The sequence below is a fragment of the Lissotriton vulgaris genome, chromosome 10, assembly GCF_964263255.1.
Source record: "Lissotriton vulgaris chromosome 10, aLisVul1.2, whole genome shotgun sequence".
Taxonomy (NCBI): domain Eukaryota; kingdom Metazoa; phylum Chordata; class Amphibia; order Caudata; family Salamandridae; genus Lissotriton; species Lissotriton vulgaris.
The window spans coordinates 858,819,845-858,835,361 of record NC_141698.1 but is presented as its reverse complement, the minus strand read 5'-3'; the positions used below and the strand labels follow the sequence as shown (position 1 = coordinate 858,835,361).

Below are 15,517 nucleotides of genomic sequence, written 5' to 3'. Positions count from 1 at the left end.
CTGAGAGGTTGGACGACCTTGCTCCTAGGGTAACCCCCCGGTCCTCGGTGAAACGGCAATCTGCGCCCTGGTTCACAGAGGCGTTACGTATGGCTCGCAGCCTATGTAAGGTTGCTGAGCGGGCCTGGCGCCATCAATACGACGGGGAGGCCAAACTTGCCTACCGGTCGGCGGTGAAGGCCTATCATCGCGATATTCTTGTTGCCAAACGGGAATACCTCGCCAGGAGGATTGAGGCATCAGCGAACTCCTGCAAGGAGATCTTCACGATTGTGAAGGAGTTCACGTCTCCCTCCTCTTATTCACCCCCGCCTGTGTCACCCGATGCGTGGGCGCGTGATCTTGCCACCTTTTTCACAGACAAGATTAAGGCTATTCAGGCCTCCTTTTTGGAGAGCACGGTGGAGGCTTGTTGTGATCCCGGGGCAGGATTTGGAACACCGGCCACGCCTGTGGCTATCCTGGAGGACTTTCCATCTGTCTCCAGTGACATGTCCCGGACTCTGTTAGCCAGTCTTAGATCTGGATCCCCACTTGACCCCTGCCCCGCCAAGTTTTTGGCTGGGATGGCGGCAGTGGTGAATCCCCTGGTTAATCCGATCCTCAATGCCTCCTTGAGCGAGGGGATTGTCCCACGCTCCTGGAAGAGGGCGATGGTGATCCCCCTCCTGAAAAAGCCTGGTCTTGATGCCGAGGTCTTGGCCAATTACAGGCCAATTTCACTTCTCCCGGCCTTGGCCAAGATCACCGAGAAACATGTTCATGGCGTCTTGTCGAACTTCTTGGAGTCTAACAATCTGCTCCACCCATCCCAATCCGGTTTCCGTCCGAATTTCAGTACGGAAACTGCGCTGGTGGAGGTCTCTGAGATCATCAGGGAGACCTTGGATGGGGGTGGCAAGGCCATGTTAGTCATGTTGGACCTGTCGGCGGCTTTCGACACCGTCCCCCATAAGGCGCTGCTCGCCAGGCTCTATGACATCGGCCTAAGGGGGACGGTGCTCAGTTGGTTTACATCTTTCCTGGAAGGCCGCCGCCAGACGGTCTGGGTATCCCAGAGCTCAGCCGAGATGCCGCCATTGGGTGTTGGGGTTCCACAGGGCTCTGTGTTGAGCCCGACATTATTCAACATCTTTATGTCCCCTCTGGCGGCTGTGGTTGAGGCTTACGGAGCCCAGATCGTGTCCTACGCTGACGACACACAACTCCTCTTCACTTGTGAAAAAGATCAGACATTTGATGGGGAGAGAATCCGGGACTGCTTGGACAGGGTTTTCAGCTGGTTTCAGCTAAACTGTCTGAAGGCCAACTCCAGCAAGTCGGAGGTTCTATTCTTTGGCTGTGCCTCCGATCCCGAGTGGCGGCAGTGGTGGCCGGCCGCCATGTGCCCTCCGGCACAATCATCCTTGGTTGCCAAGAACCTGGGTGTTAAGCTCGACAACAAACTTTCTCTGAGAGCGCACATCCTTGGCCTGTCCGGCACCTGCTTCGGTATCCTCAGAATGCTCCGCAAGTTTCTTCCCTTACTGTCTGCGGAGCACAGACGGATTACGGTGCAGGCGCTTATCGGGTCTAGGCTTGATTACGCCAATGCCCTTTTTCTAGGCCTTCCGGATTACTTAGTCCAGCGTCTGCAGGTGGCACAGAACTCGGCAGCCCGGGTAATTTTCGGTCTGCATAGACGAGCACGGGCTTCTGTGTTGCTGCAGACGCTCCACTGGCTTCCTATTCGGAAGCGGATTGTCTTCAAATCTATGACCCTGATGCACAAGGCTCTTTTTGGCTCAGGTGCTGGATATCTGAAAAAAAGATTAGTTTTCTATCGCCCGGCTCGCTCACTGCGTTCAGAATCCCTTTTTACTGCTGTGGTTCCACGCGTGAGGAAGGCACGCACTGGGGGGCGCTCTTTCAGCCTTAAGGCCTCCCAGTTGTGGAATTCGCTTCCATTGGCACTGCGTAGCACCCCCAACCTGCTTCAATTCAGGAAGAATTTGAAGACGTGGCTTTTTAATCTCTCTGTTTAGATGGTTTTCTTTTTCCTTTTCTTTTGGGGTCTGTTTTTACCTGTTATGTTGTTCTTACACTGCAAGCTGCCTGTGAAAAGCGCCGGGACACTCTTTTAGAGTAGCCGAGCGCTATAAAAATGCCCGATAACATAACATAACATAACATCAGGCTGGCCTGTGCGGCAGAGAGCAGCACCCTTGCCGAGCGGGGATTTCGTTACCCCTCCAAAGAGATCGAAGGCCAAGAAGCCGAGGTACAGTGCCCCAGCCCCCGTACCTCTAGTTCCTGTCCCGAGTATGCCCGTACCTGCGATACCGGTTCCTCTGGCACCTCTGTCGGTAATTCCGGCACCCGTGGCACCGGTTCCTGCCATGCCACCGGTGCCCCCTCCTGTGGCGCCTACCCCCCGCCCGTGGGGCCGATACCAGTCCCGAGTGTGCCACCGACACCTGCGCTCTTGCCTACCACGCCAGTGCCACCAGACATGCCCCCTGGGGTCCCAGGTGTGCCAGCTGGTAACCTGGACCCTGTCCCTGTTGAGTTGGTATCTCAGATAGCGGCCTTATTGCCTTGGCTGCAAAAGGGGGGTGTGGTTCTTGCCTCATCAGATCATGCGGCAGAAGCGGCGAAGTTGGTAGAAAAGATTAAGGCTGCAACGGCGGCTGACAGTACTGCGGTGCCCTCATCTTCTTCACTTACAGGTTCCAGTCCCGCCCAGCCGAATGGAGATAGTGTTCTACCGGCCCAGGTGCCCGTAAATGGTAAGGAGGTGGCGCTGCCTCTCTTGGGGGACGGCTCAGTGCCATCCAGGAGTGAAAATTTGGGGCAACATGTGTCCCAGGCTGTGAAAGAGTTGATTTGGGCGGGAAAATATGTATACATTTTTTCTTTGTTGCTAGACAATAGGGAAATGGAGCAGGCCAGGTTAATGAAGGAATGGATGCATCCGAGTGAATGGAGAGCACAGTGCTCCAGGTTCAGGGTAGAGGAGACTTTGAAGAATTGGATCAGGGCCTTTTCCGTCCTTTCGGCCATCACGGCGGAGCGTCCCCCTAATGTGCAGGCAGCAATGGCCTGCTCCCAGAGCAGGATTGTGGGGTGGAGCGACCAATACACTGGGGATGCATGGAAGGAGTATGATGTTAATTTTAGGAAAGCCAAGGAATTTGACACATCACTGGAGTAGGACAGGGTAGACTATGTTGTGGCATAAGCAGTTCTCAGGGGACACAGCCCCAACCCAGGCCACCAGTGCAGTCAGGGTGTTCTCCGCCAGACCCCAACAGCCCTTTCAGTCAGCCCAGTGGAGTGAGGTCCCGGGGGAAGTGTAGGGGGGTGGGGGGTCAGAGAGAAAAGGGGTATGCTGGGACTTTAATAAACACTCCTGCACAAGGGCCCAGGGAACCTGTAGATTTAGACATGCATGTGCAGTCTGTGGTCACCCATCCCACCCAGAGACAACTTGCAGGTCCAAGCAAGGCAACCACGGTCAGAGGGAAAGGGGGAAGCCAGAGTAATTCAGACGATTCGGGTCCCCCCACGCCAATAGACGTGTTAGCAATGATCCCATGGTTGAATAGGTACCCTGACCACGCGGAGGCTACTCTACTTCAGGAAGGTTTTTCACAAGGTTTTAGGATCCCGGCGATGGGTTACACAGGTAGCGCAAATTGCAGGAACCAACTGTCAGTAAAACATAATCCAGCAGTGGTGGCCAATAAGATTAGCAAGGAACTGTCTCTAGGCAGGATAGCTGGTCCCTTCCAGGAGGTGCCTGTCCCCAATTTTGTGTGTTCACCGCTTGGAGTAGTACCCAAAAAAGAGAAAGGCAAATTTAGACTGATCCACAACCTATCGGCACCAAGAGGAGCATCCTTGAACGATGCGATTGATGAAGGGATTTGTAGTGTAAAGTACGCCTCATTTGACCAGGCTGTTGATTTATTGCGTGCTCTGGGGCCAGGGGCATTGATGGCAAAATCTGACATAGAATCCGCTTTCCGTCTCCTCCCAGTCCATCCTATGGATCACCACCTCCTAGGTTTCAATTTTGAAGGCAAGTTTTACATGGATAAATGCATGCCCATGGGCTGTTCCATATCATGTGCTTACTTTGAGACGTTTAGCTCATTTCTAGAATGGGTCATGCAACAGGCGACGGGCCACCAGCAGGTCATGCATTACCTAGACGATTTCCTTTTCTTAGGCGCGGCGGGCTCTCAGGAGTGTGCTTGGGCATTGCAGGAATTTTGCGTGCTCATGCGGGCTTTTGGGGTCCCGCTGGCGCCAGGTAAGACGGTCGGTCCGTCCACCTGCCTGGAATTCCTTGGTATCGAGATTGACTCAGTGGAGGGATGTTTCAGGTTGCCCAGGAACAAAGTGTCTAGGTTTAGAGCAGCACTTGGTCAATGCCTACGCAAAGACAAGGTTTCCTTGCAACAGCTGCAGGAAGTGGTGGGGCAACTGAACTTTGCTCTGCGGGTCATCCCAATGGCACGCCCATTCTCACGCTCCATTGCCCTAGCTATGAGAGGGCTGCGGGAAAGACATCACCGCACAAGGTTGTCATCTGAGGTTCGCCAAGATATGCTTATATGGATGGCATTCCTGGAGAACTTTAATGGCAGGGTAGTGTGGTCCGGTCCTCCTGCCACATCAGCAGAGTTGGGTCTATGGACAGACGCTGCTGGTAGTGTGGGCTTCGGCGCCATACTGGGGACCAAGTGGGTCGCCCAGCGGTGGCCGGAAGAATGGAGAGCATGGGGCCTGACCGCCAATATTGGCTTCCTGGAACTATTCCCAATATGGGTGGCTTTGAAGGTCTGGCCGGAGCACCTGTGTAATCAATCAGTGGTGTTCTGGTCTGACAACATGACAGTTGTGGAATGTATAAATCAACAGGGGGCACGCTGTCCGTTCATACTGCGCCTGATAAAAGAGATTGTGTTACAATGCTTAAAATGGAACATGGTTTTCAGAGCCAGGCATGTCTCAGGCGTCCTCAACAACGCAGCTGACTCCCTTTCTCGCTTTAAAATGCAGGTTTTCAGGGAACATCTTCCTGCAGCAGACCCCTCGCCAGCGCACTTCCCGGCAGTACTTTGGCAGATTGGTGCCCCAGATTACAGGACCTCGTGGTTGCTAGCTTAGCCCCCAGGACCAAGACAGTTTACGAAGGGGAGTTTTTGTCTTACCGTGCTTTCTTGGGGCAGGAATGGGAGGTTAGGTGGGCACAGGAGGACAGCTTTGCGGCCTACTTAGAATGGATGCACAAGGAAGGGCGCTCAGTGGCGGCTGCGAGCAGGCATAGGGCGGCGGTCTCCTTCTTTGCGCAGGCTAAGGGCATGCGAGATCCCACTAATACCTTTATGGTGCGCAAAGCTTTGAGGGGTTGGCGCCGTTTACAAGGTCACTCCGCAGATATAAGGAGGCCCATCGGGTTAGCGCGGCTGACGGCCTTATTGATGGCGCATCACTGTGTCTGTAGCTCAGAGTGGGAGGTACTTCTGTTTAAGGCAGCATTTTCCCTGGCGTTCTATGGGGCTCTGAGACTCAGCGAGTTGGTTGCAGCGTCAAAGGGAGATAAGCTGGGCGGCCTACAGGAGGCCTGTGTAAAGATTAGGGAGGATACTATGTGGGTGACAATTCAGAGATCCAAAACTGACCAGGAGTCGCGGGGTCACACCATAGTGCTCCACCGGGCCCGGGCCAATCCTTGCTGCCCGGTTTCTTATGTGGAAGTCTTTCACAGGCAACGCGAGGGCACGGCGGGGGGTGCACTGTTGTGTCACGCCGATGGGACGCCATTGACCAGGTACCAATTTAGGAGAGTCTTGGAACTGACGGTCATACAGGCAGGTTTTGATCCTAAAGAATTTGGCACGCACTCCTTTAGGATTGGAGCAGCAACTGAAGCAGTGGCAAGGGGTCTCCCACTGGAGAATGTGAAGAAAATAGGGAGATGGTCGTCAGAATGCTATAAACGATATGTACGAATTGACATGTTGTGACAGGATGGTGCTCACGCCTGGTATATGTCTGTTTTTTTGCAGTTTCTCAAACCTGTGACGCGGGAGAGGAACTCGCCGCCGGGCGTCAACAATCTGTACCATCGCAGCACAAGCAGCACGGAGAGCACAGGAAATTGGTGACTTGGATTGTGGGCCACTCTTATGTGAGGCGTGCTGAACATGTTTTTCTTTCAGGAGACTGTAGGAACAGGGCGGCGCAATAGGGGTTGCATGTCTCATTTTTCGGAAGAGGGGGTCTGTGCCTCAGCCAGTTTAGGAACTTCTTCCAGGGACTCTTAGCTCAGCAGCCCGCCCCCCCGTCAGTGGCGATACTTCACCTGGGGGGAGAATGATTTGGCCAAACTGGGGAGGCGCATCCTTATTGAGGAGATCATCTCCACTGCTGGGTGGGTGGCTAGGATTTGCCCGGGCTGCACAGTAGTATGGTCGCAACTTATCCCTCGGTGGCAGTGGCGAGGTGGGGACTCGGTCAGGGCGTTGAATCACTCGGTAAAGAGGATCAACACACAGTTGGACAAATTATTCCGAGCCCCCTGGTTGCAGACGATACCACATGGTTGTATCTGGGGCAAGCAGTTTTACCTGGGGGACGGGGTGCACTTGACTGAGGCAGGGAACGTCCTGTGGTCTAATAATCTCTGGGCCTGGTTAGAGGGATTTGCTAAATAAGTCGGTCCTGGTTTAAGTTTAGGAAGGGGGAGGCCAGATCGTCGGTTAACAATGCTGGCCTGTGGCGGTAAGGTCATGACCGGTGAGCAGCTATTTTAAGGTCTGAGGGGGCGGGCATCATCCTATGGAGGTCCCTGCCCCCTCCTAGAACTTCAGGGGCAAGGTAACTGGTGCTTCAAAGGGGCACGGGTTGGAGGAGTCACGCTTTCCTTAGGCTGGTAGCCACCCCGCGCGTGCATACTTATGACGTCAACAGATGGCGCAGAGTAAGGGCCCTCCTTTAGTGGATAAATGGGGTTCACGGCGTGGACCAGGTAATTACCGGGCCCGGCTGCGCATGCGCACATCTTTAGGTGAGGTGGAGCTAGTAGGACCTGACACCGGTTAGCGGCCTTGCCATATGGCCAGAAATGTTAGTATACAAAATTCAGATGAGGATGTTAGATTCTGTTAGGAAACAAGCTGTATTAGAGTTTTTGTTAAGGATAGTCTCTCACACCTGTTAACAATCATGTATCTAATGTCCTGCTGATTTTTGTATAAACCGATTATCGTTCAATTAAAAAATTATTGTATTATATCTTAATAAATACATCCGGGGGGTCTTGCGACCCCCCGCCTTCCAAAGATAACCTGTTTCATGTTTGCGTTTGTGGGTTGGTGTGGTCATAGGGAGGGGGCGGCAGCCAATCACTGACCATGTGAAAAGGGGGGGCTCTTGGCCCCCCCGCCCGCATGGTGGTGTGGCGACCGCTCCTCTCTTTCAATACCTCTCGGTGGTGGGGCGTGTCCTCTGGGGCGCGCCCTACCACCGATTGGTCGGCGCCCTCCCTGACCCGGATGGCATTAAGCGACATCCGGGTCAGGGGGGCGGGCTGCAGGAGGGGCCGGGAGGTGGGGGCGTGCCGCCCTCCCCCTGGGCCTCTCGTGGATAAAGAAGCGGGGAGCGCCCAGGGGACTCCTTGTTGCCTGGACGCTCCCCCACACTGGTGGTGCCCCGCGCTAGGGGCTTCTTGTTTTCCCACCCACCATCCCTGGAACAATGCGGTGTAGGATGCAATTTTTTGTCCGATTCAGTCTGTAATTTGCTGTGATGTTTGTTAGGCAATTTTTCCATGCATAGAAAACTGTTTTGGTTTGTGTATGCTGCTTGTAATGTTTTTCTTCTTTTTAGGCCTTTTCTCCTCGTTTAGTTAATGGTATTGTAATATGTTATTGGATTGTAATGCTATGTAGGCCTTTTTTCCCCTCTTTTTAGCTTTACGGTGTTATGCGTGATGGTTTAATTAGTCAGTGTAGTTGTCCTTTAGAATTTTTTCCCTTAGGTCGTCGTATTTATTAGGTATGGGGCATGCGGTAAGGTCATGACCGGTGAGCAGCTATTTTAAGGTCTGAGGGGGCGGGCATCACCCTATGGAGGTCCCAGCCCAGGGGGAGGGGCCATTGGCCCCTCCTAGAACTTCAGGGGCAAGGTAACTGGTGCTTCAAAGGGGCGCGGGTTGGAGGAGTCACGCTTTCCTTAGGCTGGCAGCCACCCCGCGCGCGCATACTTATGACGTCAACAGATGGCGCAGAGTAAGGGCCCTCCTTTAGTGGGTAAATGGAGCTCACGGCGTGGACCGGGTAATTACCGGGCCCGGATGCGCATGCCCACATCTTTAGGTGAGGCGCAGCTAGTAGGACCTGACACCGGTTAGCGACCTTGCCATATGGCCAGAAATGTTAGTATACAAAATTCAGATGAGGATGTTAGATTCGGTTAGGAAACAAGCTGTATTAGAGTTTTTGTTAAGGATAGTCTCTCACACCTGTTCACAATCATGTATCTAATGTCCTGCTGATTTTTGTATAAACTGATTATCGTTCAATTAAAAATGTATTGTTGTATATCTTAATAAATACGGCCGGGGGGTCTTGCGACCCCCCGCCTTCCAAAGATAACCTGTTTCATGTTTGCGTTCGTGGGTTGGTGTGGTCATAGGGAGGGGGGCGGCAGCCAATCACTGACCATGTTAGTGATTCTACATTCCTGTGCCCGAAGCCTCCGAAAAACATGTACAACCACCTCACAGTCCTCTGAAGGTTTCCTCATGAGTGGCATCTCACAGTGAGACAATCTGTTGTTTTTTTAGGTATGTTTATTTATTGAGGTCCACGATATCCTGTGCCTCAAGGTTTAATTTTGTTAAAAATTAAATCAATAAATACTGTCAATTAGCCATAGTTTTAGCGCCTTTAGAATCAAATGTGTCGCTGCTTCGTAGATTTACCCATCTAAATTGCTCCGAGCTGCTGCGCTTACAAAGTATTTGACCATCTCTACTTTTGGAAACAGTTTACTTAGGCCCCGCGTCTCTTTATTATGAATATATAAATAGATAGGTACATGTTGAAATATGTAAATATACATAGCTAGGTGGATATTCAAATATGTAAATATACACTCCTCCACATACATGCAAACATTTATATTTAGCAATAAAGCATGGTGCGAAAGTTCTTTTATATAGTGCTGTTTGCCTCAGTCTGTGGCCTCGTGGCATGGTAAATAACAGGCATTATTTTATAACTCTGAAGGGACTACTAGTGGGGTGCAGCTACTCGCAATACTTTAATCTATATCTATACTAATACAATAAAGAGAGAGTCCAAACCTTTGAGGCGGGTAATCTCAGGAACCACAGCACCAATCACAATACCCAATACAGCGTTGGAAAGGGCAGTTGCAGCAGAAGGACATAGGCTATGCAGACGCCCACCATATACATTTAAAAGGTAAAAGAACCGTGCCAGCAAAGTAGTCCCTTGTGGGCGTGTCTGCGTTGTGCTGTGGGCGTGTGCTGGGGGCGTGGCAACCGCTGGGGGTGTGTGGTACGTTCCGCCCTTCATGCCGGGTCTCATATTGTGTGCTAATCCCACCCTGCTCCCTTTAAATACCCCTGAACCCCATAATCATAACCCACCCTTACTCCTTAAAATACCTCAACACCCTTAAACACTAACCCATCGTAACCCTATAAATATACCCTGTACCCCAAAACCCAAACCTATCCCTAAACCCTAAAAATACCCCTGTACCCCAAAACCCAAACCTAGCCCTGAACCCTATAAATACCCCTGTACCTCAAAACCCAACCTACCCCTGAACCATAAAAATACCCCTGTACCCCAAAACCCAAACCTATTCCTGAACCCTAAAAATACCACTGTACCCCCAAACCTACCCCTGAACCCTAAAAATAACCCTGTACCCCAATCCCAAACCTACCCCTGAACCCTAAAATACCCCTGTACCCCAAAACCCAAACCTAGCCCTGAACCCTTAAAATATAGCCCTGACCCCTAAAAATACCCCTGTACCCCAAAACCCATACCTAACCCTAAACCCACCCCTGTACCCCAAAACCCCAAACTATATCGGAACCCTTAAAATACCCCAAAACAAATAACTCAGTACCCCAAAACATATACCCCTATCCCCATATACCCATACTTACCTTATCCAAACATTTAAAAAAATACATGCTTTTACCATTCATGCATTTACAACGAAATTCGTTGTAAATGTATGCGTGGTAAAAGCATATAAAATGTAATGCCATGCGTTTTAATGGCATTGTGGAGTCATGGTACTTTCGTAATGAAAGTATGCGGAGTGATGGTATGCGGAAAGAAAGCTGCGGAATAATGGGTGTTTACCCTCCCCCGGTAAGTACATTGGTGGCACGGCTGCCCACACCTCCAGCAACATACTCATATTTTTTCACCACCCCTTTGAAAAATGCACAGGTCTCTCTCATTTATGGCCAGCACCAACATACACTTTTAGACACACCTCCCGCCACAAGTTCTAGAATTGCGAACTTTAGAGCTGGGGAGTTACGTTCGAATCTCGCATCAGCTCAACATCCTGTGATTCCAGGCAAATCGTTTTGTCTCCCCGTGCCTACCACAAATGAATGTGTTCTTCTGTAATGTAAATTGTGCTCATGTCATGTTGTCAAGTTCGCGCTATATAATATTGCAAGGAAAAATAAAGTAGGGAAACTCGTGTTCACACACTACTGAACGCGCACTCTTAAGTGCATCAGCTGTGCACTGTGAATCGGAGCGTTTCACAGGCCTGTCACAGATAAGAAATGCTATCAAAACGAAATCCTACAAAACAATATACTACTGGCCGGCATCAGTTCATACCCGGACAACGTCTGGACGGGCTGCTAGTTAACAATAAAATCAATCTGAAAATGGTTGGAAATATTTCAAAAATAGGCAAAATGTTCGAAATATGCAAATATATGCAAAGAAAGTAATGATAGAATATTCAGGGCCATGCATGCCCTAGACTTTGTTTTCAATCCGCACTTCATTATTCTACAAATAAAAGGAAAACAAATATTACGAAACGCCTTTCAGCTTCCAGGAGTTGTAAGGGGTGTTTCAAAGCCCAGTGGGAGAAAGAAAAGAGCGGAACAACTTTCAAAAGCAACACAGGGCTTAAGTGAAGCTAGTGCCCACAACAATAAAATGTGTCAAAATAACACCATTAATTAGAGTTGGATTACCACTCTCCCATTACAGTAGCATCTCAAAGATTTTCTGAGCATGACCCCAAATAAATTAAATGCACCCGGCACAAGCAATATTATGCATACTTTTGATCTGTGTAACGAACATTTTTTAGATAGCGCCAATAAACCCCGAGGTAGAGACCGCCGCAGCCCGGTAGCATGCAAATAACCACACGGAGCGCTGTAGTGCAGGTCTTTATTCTTCAGAGTGCAACTGTTAACTCACTCTATGCATCGCGTCAAGAACTTTATTAACCGCACCCAAATACGATCGCAGAAAACAAGAGGTGACGATTTTAGAGTGCCTGTCAGTGAATCTTAAAATCTGAAAATGTTCCTTATTTTAATTGGGAAGGCAATACTGAATATTTATATTACAGCACTTAATAGGAATCAAAGCAAGATCCTCAGAACGAGCTCCTCGTTGCTGCTGCTAGACAGTCCAGGAGTTAGAGTGCAGCCATAGAGCGCGGTAGAGAGGTAGTGTTACCTCTCTCTACAACAGAGTGGAATTCGGACTAAAGCAAAATCACCAATATACCTGGAACAGTAACTGGCCATGCCAAAGAAGGATTGCAGCATGGTAACATCTTGTGGTGGAGTAGTGGAGGATAAGGCTTGTACTTTAGCCAGTTCTGGTGCCATTCCCTTTACATAGAAAATATGACCAAAGAATTTTAGTTTTATTTTGTGAAACCCCTGCTTTTCTGCATTTAAGGTGAGACCTGCAACAGCCAGAAAGCAGCATACTTGTTTTGGGGCTTTCTCATGCTCAACTGGCCCCAAATACCAGAATATCATTACTATAATTAAAAGCATGTGCGACAAGCTGCATTAGGAGCTGAATTACATCCTGAAAAAGTTCTGCAGCTGAAAAAAACGTAGTCTTTTATATCTGAATAAAATCAATATGGGACAAAAAGGTGGTAATGTTGCTGGAGTTAGAATTCCCTCAAGACAAAAGGTGTTTGGCTAAACAGAAACAGTTTGTTTAATTGAACATTATGGCTGAGAGAAAAGTAACAGGCACAGGGTCTGAGGACTGTCTCAATTTACAATCTGCAGGTATCCTACTTATATCGAAAACGTGTATAGTTGTAAAGGTTTTTGGCAGAACATATATGGTGAGAAATGTTGGTTGCTGCCTGTGGTGTCATAAATTGTCTAATGGTTACCACAGATGTGTCTTGACCAACGTGTCCAGATGTCGACATGGAAAAGCGCGTGATCAATAAGTGGCTAGGCTCCGATTAGCTATGTATTCCTAACTCATGTGGCCTCTGACTTTTATGGTGTTTTTAGGAATGCGCGTACCCATTTCAGCCAGGTGAGCTTTATGGGGGCAATCTCCAATGACATTTTGTAATGTCCCTGCACCTATCTGTGGGATTGATCAAGAGCTTCCTGCCTGGGCATTAGCCTGCCGACTACAGTGACTTATGAATCAGCAATCCCAGGCCTTGGTCTGACGGTCTACTTGACTACATATTTGTGATTCTAGGTTGATTTAAAGTTCACAATGTGCAATTCTATTATTAACCCTTTCGCTGCGGCGGCTATTCCGCCGCAGCGCTAAGTGAGCGGGGCGGCCGCTCGGCGGCCGCATGCTGGTGACAGAACCGCTCCATCACCAGCCGCGGTTGAGCTGTGCTGGTGACGGAGCGGTTCCGTCATGCCCCGCCCCGCTCAATAAAACTGCCGCGCAGGCGCGAAATCAGCGCTGCGCAGGCGCGGCAGCCGGGCCATGACGGAACCGCTCCGTCATCAGCACAGCCCAACCGTAGCTGATGACGGAGCGGTTCCGTCATCAGCAGGGGAGGGGTTAAGGACGACAAATAATTTTCAGGGGTAAATGTATCCGTTTCCATACTAACATTCTGCCCCTCTAGTTGATTCTTCAACTACACAAACTAAATCTTGCATATGAAAAGTCACTTTATTTGGGGCCTGTTGATCCGTAAGCTAGTTTTTGACAATCACTATCCTTCTATTTACTTGCGTTCTAACCATTTTGGGGGCTGCGTTTTTACAGCAGGTGACCCTTAATTGAATAACCATGCATACCAGTAGAAATACAATAATTGGCAACATCGATTTACATAACCTAGATATCCATTGTGGGAGCCAGGAGAACTAATTAGAAAAACACTCCTGCTCAGGGGTCCGTCCTTTGCACATGTCTCTTTGTAATTGTGCAGTGCTTGGAGGGCAAGTGTCAGTGTTCCACTGTCCACATCATTTACTGGGATGAATGTGCTGAAGGTGACACAATCTTGACACATAACCCTCCCTCTATTGAGGTCGTTTAGTCCTATACATATCAGTGCTGCATAACTGGAGGCTGAGTGCTCACATTTCTTACTTGATCGAATTGAGATCGAGCTCAGTGCTGCTCATCATTTTGAGCGTCTCCCACCCAGTGCTTTGAAGCCAGCTTTTCTCAGCAGGCTGAAGGAGGGTATTGACTTCCCAGCTGACAGCTGTGCTTCCCTGAGCAGTCTGAATTCTTCTGGAATGTCTTTGAATTGAGCCCAGCCAATATAGTCTGTGGCTCTCTTCTCATGAACTTGGCGCTGCAAGGTAGGCATACTCGCTGCACTGCCAGTAGAAATCCATCAGTGTGGAGGTGCCTCATTGCATTTCTCGGATATATAGGATCAGTCATCAGTTAATATTCATGCCCATCGCAAGCGTTCCTTTTCCTCTAAAACAGAAGGAGTACATGGTTAGTTTCTGTACAATTAGGGGTTGTCCTTCCAAAAGTGTGATATCTTTCCCTATTTGGCTTTTTCTAAACATCCGGTCTAGCTTGGTTTGGATATCAGTGGGTTCAATCAGAATGAATAAAGGGTTGTTATCATATTGGGTTAAGTTTACTACCACCCTGTGTGGTTCTACCTTGTTGAGTTGGCTCTTGACCCTTATTCTGCATAGAGATGGGTGTTTAAGGCATTTTGCTTTCTCCGGGCTACTTCTCGGGCCAAGTAAAGCCTGTTTTCGCCCACGGCATGTGGCATTAATGAACAGACGTAACATGAACTGGCTGATGATTTGAAGCAGACTGTAGTGATGTGCTGATACCAGGTGTTATGTAGGAGGGCGCTGTGTAGTGCATGTGGGATGCTGGTGCTCTGCTTAGTGTAGCTGTAGGTGACACATGAGAGATGCCTACGCAGGCACTGTGGTAACCTTTTATTGAATTTCTTTTTACTCTGCAGTTACTCAACATTAAACAAGTGTGGGACTACCCATACCAGGCAGATAATACCCAACCAAACTTGATTGAAATACTTTATTGGATATATTCATATCATAAAAGTACAAACATTTAAGCATTTCCAGACATAAAATGTTACTTAAAAATATTCTGACTAATTCTTTACATAAAAACGATAAAACACTATGTACAATTTAAGAAGAGTAGTTACAAAAGGGTAAAACGCAGCCGCAGTAATGTATGTATAAATTAAAAAAAATTAGGCATGATCTAGTTTTGGTTTCCATTTAGCAGCCTTGTGCGAATACACCAAACACTGGCAAGAAACCTTGCAACCCCAAATACAATATACAGACACGAAGTATCTGTTAAAAGGATGCGTAGGGCAATCCTAAAATCTCTAACGCCCAACTCCCTGCATACTGGTTTTAGCCACCTTGTTCATGGCTTCTTGTATGCCTTACAACCGAACAGGAAGTGGAATAGGGATTCCTTCACACATGGGCATCCTGGGCAGGTGAAGCACTGGTCCCTCAATCTTTTCCACCCCTCTATAAATTTATTAAGAGGGAGTATGCCGTATCTCATTTTCAGATAGAGGGATCTATCTCTCGGGACTCGAATAAAGTCTAGAAAGGGCTCTAACTTTCTAGTGGGTTTATGTTCCAAGAATTTGGTAGTAAGCACCCCCCACTTAGTGCTCTTTAGATCCACAGCCTGTACCCACTCCCAGTAGATTTTTTTGACAATTTGCTTGTGGGAGGGGGGGGGGGATGACTGGGAATCCCAAAATTCGCCCAATCCCAAGCTCACAAGCAGCTGCCTTAGTTTATTAAGCCACTGTATCTTGTTTGAGCTATTCAAGGTAATTAATTCATCCAAGACCTTAGCATAGTTTTCCAGTTCTGGTGTCCTTCTCAGGCCCACCCCGAACAGCAAGGGTCGGAGGCGTATTATGTCAGCAATTGGGCGTTTACCTGTATCATTAAAAAGGGGTTTCAAAGGTGTTGACTGAGGAAGGG

At 49.0% G+C, this 15,517-nt stretch overlaps 1 protein-coding gene across 3 annotated transcripts in view; it reads right to left on the bottom strand.

Annotated features, from left to right (window-relative positions):
• LOC147688908 (peroxisomal carnitine O-octanoyltransferase-like) overlaps positions 1-15,517 on the bottom strand; it is a 407,404-nt gene that overhangs the window by 297,644 nt on the left and 94,243 nt on the right. The window contains exon 1 of one of the 3 annotated variants that reach the window (XM_086941808.1): positions 13,641-13,660. The exons of the other annotated variants lie outside the window; for them this stretch is intronic. The gene's annotated coding sequence lies outside the window, so the exon portion shown is untranslated. Of the gene's footprint in view, positions 1-13,640; positions 13,661-15,517 lie in introns of those variants that run through there. 3 annotated transcript variants of the gene reach the window in all.